Raw genomic sequence first — 13,223 nt, forward strand, 5'->3', positions numbered from 1 at the left:
GTCGAATCGGTTTCGTGTTTCAACAACCAGGAAGATGACCATCAAAGAATCAACAACAACAACAAAAGTAATGATAATAGCTCATCAAATGGTGGTAGTGGTGATTTGTGCACAACACCAAAATCAGAGAAATATAAGATACCAGAGATAACAACTTGTCCACCAGCACCAAAGAAGCCAAGAAATAGTACTTGTTTATTTCAAAAAAGGAGGCCAATCACTTTTTTTGCTCATCCTGATTTAGACAAATTCTTCATGTTTGCTACTCCTATCAGAGATATCAAGGTTTGAATTTTCCCCCTTTTTTTTTCAAAATCAAAAAAATTTCAAAAAAAATTAATTATAACTAATAGCATATTTAGCGTGTTTTATTTTTTATTAGTTATTAGGTTTTTTTTTTTTTTTGAAGAGCAATAGTGTGAATGAGGTTTTTAGTAAAAACCCTTTTAGGTAAAGGGTTTTTTTTTTTTTAATTAAAAAAAATGTTGGGAAGTTTTTATTAACATTTTATAGTTAGTTTTTTTTTTTTTTTTTTTTTTTTTTTTTTTTTTTGAAATATAAGTTAATGGTGAAAGAGGTCACAATCTCACTGACCAAATGATAAATCAAGCATGAGGTTTGTTTGGTAATCATATTTTGGTTTTTAGTAGAATTATTTCCTGGTGATGAAAAAGAAGGAATCTTATCTTACTGTATAAATTTTTAATTTTTATGGTGTGAAATTGTATATTTTTTAATTTTTGTGTTTTTTTTAGTTAATTAATTTCTATAATGTGGTCAAATCAAAGAAAGCAAAATGCTTTTGAATTTTCTTTGTGCCGCCCATACGCGTTTTATTAATATGTATGCTCTTAATTAAAATCTTATTATGTATTTCCTTTTTATTTTCCTACTTTACTTTAATATAGCAGTCCAATTTGGTTGGTGGAATATTATTTTTGATTATATTGGGCAATAATAAAGCTAACTTTGGTACCAAATGATGCCAATTCATTTAAAAGATACTACTACCACAAATTGCACCGATTAATGGTCGTAATTACATCCCTTAATTACCTCTTTTATCTCCATGTATGACTCGTAATTAGGCTGTTTTTTGGTAACAGATTAAGCGTTTGTGGTATCTGGTATGTTTATTTGAGCAGTAACCTTTGCAGTTCTGTAAAAATCAGCTAAACTTATTTTAAAATGAAACTGTCATGTCGAAAATATGTTGTTCAAATAAGAATCCGATAATTATTAATCTGTATATTGAAATGATTAGTCAAGTTCAAATACAAAGGAAATGATGATAAATTGGCAAAGTTATGAATGTAAATTGGTCTACCATGCAATATTGCAATATATATAAATTCTATCATGAATATAATGGTTCAATATTTTATATTCTATGCTAATTCTATTGTCTTTTTTTGATCAATTATAAAAAGGCTTCCACATTCCACAAAAAGTGACCAATTCAAGTCAAGAAATTAAATTCCACTTTTGTGTGCTCAATTCATCAGCACATACGTATCAATTTCATTTCGCAGCTTTAAGTCGATCCCCACACGAGTTGATTGCATTTTTTTTATTTTTATCTATGGAAGGTTTAAATATGGTCCACAAGAAAGACTAATGACTCAACTAATGAACCAGCCAATTCTTTCATGGTTGATTAATCAACTATTAAAAAAGTTAAGGTTAGATTTGATTGTGTCCGTCAATTCGCAGTAAATTATCATATGCATTATGGAGAATTATATTTTTATTAACATGTGTAGGTAGCACGTTGATTCATACCTCGACGAGGGAATATTAAATTAGGTATATACAGCGTGTATGATGTATCATGTATCAATTCATAAATAAATGGTCATACAAGTAAGATATTTCAAATTACCCAAAAAAACAACATGATTTGTAAAGATAATGCAATCCTTATAAACAACACATACAATTTTTTTTTTTTTTTTTTGAAGGAACATATATAATATACAATCATTCCCTATTTTTATTTTTCATGGGAGTAGTTGGGGGAAAAAAAAAGGGAAAAAAATCAAAGAAATTAGGATAATTCCATTATACTTTAATTAACGCGTGGGACATAAACATAATAGACATGAATAATTGGTCTTGATATTATGAACTACTCCACCCCATAATTAGATATAGACTATGGTACAATACATAAAGATAATGTGATAATATAAAGTTTTTATATGTATCACAATTATATAATATGGTTTGATATTAAAATAATTAAGTAGGGTGGTGTCTGAGTCAGAGATAGCCATCAATTAGAAGGGAATCCAAGGAAGAGAGTGGCTCGTGCGGGTTGTGATCATTGTCCTTGTTAGTAGGGAATCTCAAGAAATACCTCCTTTTCCACTCAAATCCACCAATTTTATTTTTATGTATTTCCCTTAATTAAAATGTAACTGGTCACACCGTATGGCCAACTATAAGTGTTACGAGGGTTAAAATTACCTAGTAAGCCGGTTAAGTGTCCAGGAATTACTTCGTCAATATTATAAGGTTACTTCGTCATTGTTAAAAGGGTTACTGGATTAATATTTCAAGGGTTACTCGGTCACTGTTTTAAGGATTATTTTGTTCTTGTACATACAAAATGCACTGTTTATTTTATTTACACTTTGTATTACTTTGTATGTATTTTTTTTATGTTTTTAATTTTTATTTTATATAATTATATTTTTATATTATTATTATGTGTTGAAGATAAGGGGGTGAATTTCCTGATTGTATGCAGGGTAAGCAGCAGAGTGACATTAACTGGCAATAAATTTGGGGTTCTATTCTTTGCATATGCTCAGAAAATTAACCTGTGTTTTTAAGGGGAGGCAATGTTCACTGATCAAGTGACTCAATAACTTTTTGATTATGACATGAGTTTCCTTGCCTTAGATTCCTTTAAACTAGGCAGTTGCCTGCCAATTCTGGTACTAATGTAAATATAGAGTACTTGTATTTCCTTTTTTGTTTATTGTCCAATCGTGTAGAGAGACTGAGTGGAAGTAGTAATGTAATATAGTTATGTATTTGTTGTTACACAACAAGGCAAATTTGTAAATATTTTAAAGGTTAACATTAGTATTATTGAATTGTGAAATGTACAATTTATAGTGAAATAATAATATATATATAGGCTATAAATGATTATGATGTTACTTAAGATTGCTAAAATGGTATGCTTTTGAAGTTAGTATATATACTATTCGGTTATGAAATCGTGTTATTGGTAGTGTAATGATATTATAAATGGTTGTAAACTTGTAATGGTAAGTGGTATACTAAAAATTTATAAATTAAAGTGACAAAATGTGGTCTCATCACCTATTATTGTTATACTAACATACCATTATATCCTTATTATTATATACCAACACATACACATAAATAACAATATCCCTTTAGACTTCCTCATACGATATGATGAAGATATACAACTAATACAAGTATGGCTTTAGTTTAGCATTTTGTAATGAGGGTTCGTGGATCGGACATCAAGTGAAGCTCGACTTTGTATTACCTACAAGATCAATATACAAGGTCCTGTGCTTTTATTTGGAATGATCTTCAAATTAGTTAAGCTCGACTTAGTATTATTCTACTTCAGTTTAATTCAATTCAGTTTAGCTCAGCCTAGCTCATTATTCTACTTTCTTTTCTATACACATAGTATAACTCATGTGGTCTAGACTTATCTTATTAGCTTAGTTTGTCTACTACAATATAAGCTGGCCAATTATAAGCCCTAAATCATAGATAACTATCCAATAAACCTGGCCAAATAAGCCTTGATTAAGGAGCTTCAATGCCTTATAATATGTAAGACAAATCTAATTACTTTTTTTTTCTTCTTAGATTTATATCTTTGATGATCCTCTATTAGAAAATATTTTCTTTTTAAAACTATGTAATGGGGTTCTCTCATGCTTTTAGTTACATTTATGTCTACTAATAAAGATTGCATAAATGAGACTAAAATGTTTTATTATTGTACGGAAATGACATATCTTTGTAGCTCATCTTTTGCTTTTGCTTTCCTTTTAATTGAAATCAAATTACCAAGGCCAAAATCACAATCATTCTCAAAGTTAGGGCCGATAATATGTGACCTATTAAAGATAATTAATTTACATGTACTTATGTTGGCCTTGTATGTTTCAGTCCTCGATATTAAGAGTTCAAAAGATTAGCTAAAGTTTTAAACTTTGATTCTAGCTTTAAATATGTATATTGATCACTTTCACTAGCATTTGTCAGGAACACCACCATAAGTCTTAGTTTATCCATTACAACATATATAATTAGTTCTAATTACTAATTAGGATTGTATACTTATTAGCAAATTGTTTGCGCCACAGAAATGTCCCAATAGTAATTTGACTAAACTAAGTTCATTTTTTATTTCCATTACATTTTTAAATAATATATAACAACATGTTATCAATAAATGGAGGTGTTAATAAATTTTTTAAGGGGAAACGTGAGTTGGTGTAGGTAAACAACCCAAGAAGAGGGCACGATTGGTCCTGTTACAAACAAATTATGTTCCCCTACACTTACAAGTAAAGGATCGGAGGATTAACCTCCTCTACTAAAATTGCCATACACTAGACTAAATTATTACTGTATTTAATTTATATCTTCTCTAGTATAAAACGATTCACATATAAACATTCGCAAGGTTTTCAAGATAAACGAATCATCATCAATGCTCAAATACTCATCAATGCTTGAAACTAATCGTTTCAAAAAAAAAAAAAAAAAAAAAAAAAAAAAAAAAAAAAAAAAAAGGTGATGTAAGGTATAAGATGCAAATCCTTAGTCTATATAATACTTGAGTGTGCATGGTATGTAAATAAACCAAGACATTGAACTATTATCAAGTAGATAAGGATACACGACATATATAAAAGTAGGGAATCCTTTTTTTCATAATAAAATCAAGGAAGTTTACGTGAAGTAATTACATACATATTAATTACTGTTAATTCGTGTAATAGTACACTTGATTGTCACAAATGGACATAAATTAAGTTGAAAAAAATGTAAGTGGTTTCTCGGAATGAGGGTTGACAAAATATGTTCATAGGAAGGAATCAATTAAAAAAATAAATTGCATTTGGATTGGTGTCTTTTTGCTAAAGTTGATGAATTCCTTTTATAATTCCAATGATATAATGTACGTGAAAATATATATGTATTATATCAAAGCAAATGCTTCTTTTTCTTTAAAATTGAGTTAATTAAATGAAGTATGTGTCATAGAAAACTCATCAAAGCTTTTCTAGAATCCGAGGTTCTCTTTGCTCCTTCTAGTAATACTTTGGCTTTTGGGTCAAAACACCATTACTAGCTTAACTACTGTTGTAATTAAAGTTTGGGCAGCACTTCTTCAGTTTTCCCTCCTTCGATGTGTTTTTTCTTTTGGGGTATTTGTTTGTTCTTATTAGGGTTGGCAAAAGTTAATCGCACATATACTCATTTGGGGAAAAAAATTACTCCGTAGTTTTTTCAAATTGAATTTTTAATTTAAACTTTTACTCTATTCACATACTTCACTTTGATCTCATTAATACTAATACATAAGATTAAATTAAATATACAGAGAATAATATAGTCATGTGGACACTTGTCATAATCGTTTTAATGTATGGTTTGCGAATATCAACTGTTTATAATTCAATCATGTTGATACTTGAAGAGATTATTGATCAGAGTGACGTTCTGTATTGGCAAATATGCCAATCAAATTATAGATTTTTTTATTGTTATTTTGATATAAATGGAGTAACAACACAATACAAGGTTGACATGTAATTATGCTTTTGCCTAGCTTTTAATCTTTTATGATTATTTATCCAATTTTATTGATTTAATTATTTTTTTTATTTTTTTTTTATTTTTTTTTTGTGAGTTAGTAAATAAAATTAGATGCCATTGTACATGTTGCATTTAATGAGTTCATGTGATATATTTGAATTTTCAACTCATGCATTATTTTCTGTTTTTGTTTCTAGCATAGATATCTCACAAAGCCAAACCATATTACTTACTACTACGTAGTAAAAAAAAATATAAAAAATAAAAAAATATCAATAAAGCAAATTAATTTAAAAGGATTAATAATACTTCGTATAATTAATTTAAAAGCAAACCTTTCACTTCAATTCGTATAATAAATCAATAAAGTAAATAATTAATTGAGTTTGTTAGGAATATAGGAAAATATATTATTGTGATATATTTTCCATATATATCTTATGATATTATATTTAGGATAATAATATATCTTAGTGATATTCAAAGATAGATTTATGGAAGTTTATATGATAGAGTTTATATTGTGTAGGTTATCTTATGTAGGCTATAAATATTAGCCAAGATCATCAATACAATTCAAGCTATTCTCTCTCATAAATAATTTATCATGGTATCAAGAGCAGGTTAAATCTTGGGACCGTTCACACAAATACCCCCCCTGCCGGTGGGTTAGAATATTAAACCCACCGGTGGGATTCATAAATTTGCTTCCGCTATGCAATAGTATTGCTCTTTGAAATTTCTATTTTTTTATTTAATCTTTTTTTTTTTGGAATAACCATGTGATACGTGGGTTATTATTGGTGTATGTGATCAATATGAATGGTCATATGTGATTTGGTTAGGTTGTAGTGTTTGAGTGTGCTTCCTCCATTATTGCATCTCCAAGGAGATGAAGAAAAGCCACGTTTGGCGTATTATTTATTATTTAAAAAAAAAAATTGCAAAAGACCACGGACACCAGCGAAGGGCCTGGCAAAGAAGATTACGGACACCAGCAAAGGGCCGTGGCAAAGAAGATTACGGACACCAGCAAAGGGCCGTGGCAAAGAAGACCACGGACACCAGCAAAGGGCCGTGACAAAAGACCACGGACACCAGCAAAGGGCCGTGACAAAAGACCATGGACACCAGCAAAGGGCCGTGGTAGCAAAAGTTCGTTTTTTTTTTAAATAAAAAAAAAATTGAAGGTGACATCAATAGAGAGGTGCAACTTGATCGACTTCAACAAAGTGCGAATTTCCAATCATAACGTTCGTGTTACTGCCGTTACGATTGCGGGAGGGTGTTAGGAATATAGGAAAATATATTATTGTGATATATTTTCCATATATATCTTATGATATTATATTTAGGATAATAATATATCTTAGTGATATTCAAAGATAGATTTATGGAAGTTTATATGATAGAGTTTATATTGTGTAGGTTATCTTATGTAGGCTATAAATATTAGCTATTCTCTCTCATAAATAATTTATCAGAGTTTGACACTAGACTACTAGTGAAGGATTCAAAGATATTAATGTCGCTGTACAGACCAAATCCAATGATCAAGATCATTGTATTAACGATGAGGTATTATTGTAATTTACAATGCTAATTTTACCCATAGTTTTTATATATCAGGTGCTATTATCACGTATTGCTCATTACAAATTTACAAGTACCCCAATCTATTCCACGGTCCCACCTTGTTTGAACCCTTCAACATATCACTTCATAAAGAAAATGATCAATTGAAGATTAAACGAAAATTCGAAAGTCTCAGGGCCTGTTTCGATTCACTGAAAACAACTGAACTGAACTTATTTGATTGGGACTGAATTGAGCTGAATTGAATAGAGCTGTAGTGAATTGTTATGAGAAAAAGAAATTAGAAATTGAACTAAACTAATTAAAGCCAAACTTAATTGAATGAATTAAATTGAACTGAAATGAAGCCGAACAAAATAGGCCTTTAGATTGACTATTATACATAAGATAAGCTAAGAATTCTTTATAGCATTCTCAAATGAACTCGCATATCAAGTCCTATGCTTGCAAACAATGTGTATTGGTATATGGGCCTTAAATATTGGACTTGCTATATTTTGGACTCCCAAAAGCTGCTCTTACATAGCAACACGTTTTCCTAGAACTCTAGAAGCTTATGCAAAATTGCAAATATTCCTGAGTTAGGTTTTAAGGTTTGAGAAAAGGTTTGTATACACTACTAGTTCTTGGATTTTATATTTTTGGTCAGTTGTTGATGTCATTTCTTAACAAAATCTTTGATCTTTACTTCTTTAGCAGTGGATTGAGTCAACATAGTCATCAATTCACTAATTTAAAATAGCTTAATTTGACCATTTTGCCTATTATTTATGGTACATTTTTTCTTGACATAAAAGGCTAAAGATAACTATACAAATACAGAAATCGATTTACTTGATAGGGTTACTTTGGAGACTTGAGTAATGCAATACATCATTTTACATTCCAACTCAAAATTTGGTCAAAATTATTGTGATCTCATAAAAACAAATAGATAGGCTTTGTGTTCTTAATATTACATATATATCGGTATACTAAATACTAATCTACAAAATGAAATCACTTGCAACTAGAGCTGTCAATTCGGGAAAATGAGTTGGGTCAACTCGGGTCGGGTCAATTCGGATTAATTCCATAACCTATACGGGTCGGGTTCAGCTTGGGTCATGCTTGAGTCGGGTCACGTCGGGTAATACTTCTTATCAGGTTTGGGTCGGGTCTAGTTTAGGTCGGATTACATTCGGGTCGGGTGAACAATAGGTCGGGTTTAATTCGGGTTTTCACGGGTTAGGGTAATTCTCGGGTTCGAGTTAGGTTCGGTTCACGTCAATAATTTGCGGGTTAGAATCAGGTTGGGTCATTCTCGGGTTTGAGTCGGGTTCGGTTCAAGTCAATAATTTGTGGATTATAATCAGGTCGAGTCATTTTCAAGTCGGGACATTCTCGGGTTCAAGTCGGGTTCGGTTCAAGTCAATAATTTGCGGGTTATAATCAAGTTGGGTGATTCTCGGATTCAATTCAGGTAATATTCAAGTCAATAATTTGCAGGTTACAATCAGATCAGATGAGGTCATTTCCAAGTCACGTCATATTTGGGTTCAACTAACTATAAATAGATAATTATCATTTTTATCACGCTAATTATTTCCTTTGACTATAATATATATGACAATATACTAGGGAATTATAGTCTATAATTTAGGAAGATAATTATCTCCTTTGACCATACAACAAATATATACTATATTTAACTCTTAAATTTGAGGATGATGCTCCTTTCTTTTGCTAGCCTGGACCGACTTGGTCTCTCTAGACAAAATGTTTGATCAACAATAATAAGGTGGTCTAAATTGCATTTAAGGTGATTTGAAATCAGGTCAAGAATAATTTGGGTTGAATTTAGGTCAGGTCAATAACAAGTCGTGTTAATTTCGAGTCGGGTTAGTAACAGATCGGGTTGAATTTTTGGGTCGGGTAAGTAATACGTCTGGTAAAATTCAGGTCAGGTCAATAACAAGTCGGGTTGAATTTGGGTCAGGTCAACAACAACTCAGGTTGATTTCGGGTCGGGTTTGTAACAAGTTGGGTTAAATTCGGGTCGGGTTAAGAACGGGTCGGGCTGAATTCAGGTCAAGTTAGTAACAAGTCGGATTAAATTCAGGTTTTGACAGGTTAAAACGGGTTAGGTTCAATTTTGGTTCAAGTCGGGTTCGGTGCAAGTTAAATAAATTGGCCGTTGTAAACAGGTAAATCGGTGAAAGTTGTAAACAAATAAATTGGCCGTTTAACAACAAATTGAATGGTTTCAAACACCCAATTGGACTCCCGTATGATATTAAGGACCACATAAAAAATTTTGGACAATTTTATATCCGGACAAACAAAAGTAAAAAAATTCCAAAATTGAAGGCTAATATCCACGCATTTTGAGAAATTTTGAAGGTTTCAAGGCCCGATGTCGAAAAGTCTTGAAATTCTATGGGATACATCTCGGGGTCATATAATGTCGTTTGAAACCATATATGATCATTATTTGTTGTCATAAATGTTCGTGGTAGGCTTGGATTAATGGCTTGGATTAATGAAATCATTGCAAGTTATAAACCGGTAAATTGGCCGTTTAACAGCAAATTGGATGGTTCCACACACCTGATTGGACTCCCAAAATGTATTAGGTACCATTATGGTAAACATTTCGGCAATTTTTATTTCCGGGCGAAAAAAAGTCAAAAAATTCAAAAATTGAAGGCTAATCACGTTTTTTGAAAAAAATTCGAGGTTTCAGGGCCCGGTGTAGAAAAGTCTTAATATTTTAGGGAATACATCTCGGGGTCATATAATGCCTTTTGGAACCATATATGATCATTATATGTTGTCATAAATGTTCATAGAATGCTTGAATTAATGAAATCCGTGCAAGTTGTAAACCGGTAAATTAGTCGTTTAAAGGTAAATTAGATGGTTCCACCAACCCAACTGGACTCCCGGAGGGTATTAGGGACCATGGTAAACATTTCGGCAATTTTTATTTCCGGGCGAAAAAAAGTCAAATTTTTCAAAAATTGAAGACTAATATCCACGCTTTTTGAGAAATTTTGGAGGTTTCGGGGCCTGGTGTAGAAAAGTCTTGAAATTCTAGGGGATACATCCCGGGGTCATATAATTTCGTTTGGAACCATATATTTTCATTATTTGTTGTCATAAATGTTCGTGGTAGGCTCTAGTTAATGAAATCGGTGCAAGTTGTAAACCGGTAAATTGGTCGTTTAAAGGCAAATTGGATGGTTCCACCCACCCAATGGGACTCCCGGACAGTATTAGGGATCATAGTAAACATTTCGGCAATTTTTATTTCTGGGCGAAAAAAAGTCAAAAAATTCCAAAATTGAAGGCTAATATCCACGTTTTTAAGAAATTTTGCAGGTTTCAAGGCATGGTGTCATAAAGCCTTTAAATTTTAGGGAATATATCTTATGGTCATATAATGCCGTTTGGAACCATTTATGATCATTATATGTTGTCATAAATGTTCGTGGTAGGCTTGATTTAATGAAATAGGTGCAAGTTGAAAACCGATAAATTGGCCGTTTAAAGGCAAAATTGGATATTTGAACCCACCCAATTGGCCTGGACTCTCGAAGGATATTAGGAACAATGATAAAATTTCGGCAATTTTTATTTGCGGGCGAAAAAAAAGTCAAAAAATTCAAAAATTGAAGGCTTATATCCACACTTTTTGAGAAATTTTGGAGCGTTCGGATCACGGTGTCAAAAAGCCTCGAAAATTTAATAGATACATCTTATGGGTCATTTAATGTCGTTTTTGAAATCATATATAATCATTATATGTTGTCATTGACAGGGTAAAGTCGTATCCCCTAATCAAAAATAATTACCTAATTCACTAACTAAAGTAGATAGGGAAGTAGGGTCGATCTCCACAGGGAAACAAGTCTTTTTACTCCTAATTAAATATTATAATCTAAATTATTTAAGTAACCAATATTAAAAGTTGAATATGAAACTAAACTAAAAAGAGTAGGAAAAGGGAGAAAATAATATATAAAAGGATCTAGGGCATAGGTTCACCAATAAATAATACTCCGGGGTAAAATAGGGTAATCAATCATTGACATTGCATAAATAACATGATTAACAGGCTCTCACAATTTATTAATCAACATAGATCTAACAGGCTCTCGCAATTTACTAGATCTAAGTTCTTATTGAAAATAGCCTTTAATATCAAATTAACATCTGCTCGATTCATCAATTTAATATTGCTATACTTTTACAAGCCGCAATTGTAAAACATTAAAACAATCCAATAAGAAATTATCATGCAATACCAACAATCAATAATAGTCAATCATCAATGCATCAATTAACCAGATTGTAAAGGGCTCTCGCTACTTATTACAATCACACAATTAAATTACCGGTATTAATTCTCATCTCTCGAATCTTGATTTAACAATTTATAAATTAACTTGCCTATTGAAACTAGACCTAAACATTAATTCTCATCTCTCGATTCTTGAATCAATATTGTCAAACTCATGCATAAAAGATAGGCCTAATCTAGTCACAGAGCATTAAATCAATCAATAGGAAATTAATCTAGCATTAATAATCAACAACAATAATTTACCCCTTCATATCATTTATTAGATCCCCATAAACCCTAGAAATTAAACTACTCACACATAATTAAATATAGACTAAGCAAGGCAATAAAATAAATCATGATAAAAGGAATAAAATAAATAACTAAGATTAAGGGAAGAGAAATCGTCACCAAAATAAATCTGGAATTAATCAAAGAAATAAGAACAAAGGTTTAGAGAGAGAAAACTAAGTAGAGAGAGAAAGTCTAGGAGAAAGGATTAAGAGAAGAAGAAAGGAGAAGAAGAGAGAAGAAGATCTCCCCAAAACTCCAAAAGAAGAGACGATCTAAAAACGTATTACGGAGGAGTATTTATACTCCGTACAAAAATCCTAAACTAAAACAAATTAAAACGACTCTAATTGTCTCCTAAATAAACACGCGCCCGATCGGGCGAGGCACCGCCCGATCGGGCGCGCCTTTTTCACCTCTAATAACAATCTCGCGCCCGGCCGGGCGCGTCACCGGGCGCGCCTCCGGGCGCCAGCCTTTTTGGCCGGGCGGATCATTTGGGCCAATATTTGGACTTCGATTGGGCTCCAATTCTTCGGGCCAATCTAGGTTTCCTCTTTGGGTCTTGAATACTCGGTCCAAACGCCCCGGTATCACCTCTACCGAGCCCTTAATCACCGGTTCGATGGCTCCAACCGGCCCTGGGCTATAAAATCTGGTCGTGCTTCTCCAGTGCTCGTGATTGCTCCAAAATATCTCGGGAAAATACTCCACAAGCATAAATCCCTGCAAAAGTCAACCAAATCTACGAAAACACTAGAAAACACCAATTAGTAATAAAAGTGGCTCTAAAGAGCCAAAAACACTACTAATTATGACCAAGGGACGGGGGTAAAATACTATATAAAACGGACACATCAGTCATAAATGTTCGTGGCAGGTTTGAGTTAATGAAATTGGTGCAAGTAGTAAACCGATAAATTGGTCGTTTATAGGCAAATTGGATGTTCCAACCACCCAATTGGACTCCTGGTGGGTATTAGGGACCATGGTAAACATTTCGTCAATTTTCGTTTCAGGGCGAAAAAAAGTGAAAAGATTCCAAAATTGAAGTCTAATATCCATGCTTTTTGAGAAAATTTGGAGGTTTCGGGGCCCGTTGACTAAAAGACTCGAGATTTTAGGGGATATATTTTGGGGTCATATAATGCCGTTTGGAACCATAATATATATAATA

The sequence above is a fragment of the Chenopodium album genome, chromosome 4 (assembly GCF_948465745.1).
Source record: "Chenopodium album chromosome 4, dcCheAlbu1.1, whole genome shotgun sequence".
NCBI lineage: Eukaryota > Viridiplantae > Streptophyta > Magnoliopsida > Caryophyllales > Amaranthaceae > Chenopodium > Chenopodium album.